The sequence below is a fragment of the Odontomachus brunneus genome, unplaced genomic scaffold (assembly GCF_010583005.1).
Source record: "Odontomachus brunneus isolate Ranch 3 - 2012 unplaced genomic scaffold, Obru_v1 Obru_scaffold_336, whole genome shotgun sequence".
Classification (NCBI taxonomy): Eukaryota; Metazoa; Arthropoda; class Insecta; order Hymenoptera; family Formicidae; genus Odontomachus; species Odontomachus brunneus.
In genome coordinates, this window is record NW_022639786.1 from 143655 (window position 1) to 143872 (window position 218).

Below are 218 nucleotides of genomic sequence, written 5' to 3' on the forward strand. Positions count from 1 at the left end.
GTATAAGAAAAGAGTATGTAAAATAGGTTAAGGTAAAAATTAAGAACTTCCTGGCATTGTAAGCTGAAGTAAAGAACAATAAAGATACGATACGATATTTAGTTTGATTTTACTTTATTGTTTTTTTTTATACAACATTATGTTTTTGGGAGCGGTGCACTTGGACAAGGTGCATTTGGACACAGTCAATCACAGCACCGTGTGATTAGAGACATTTG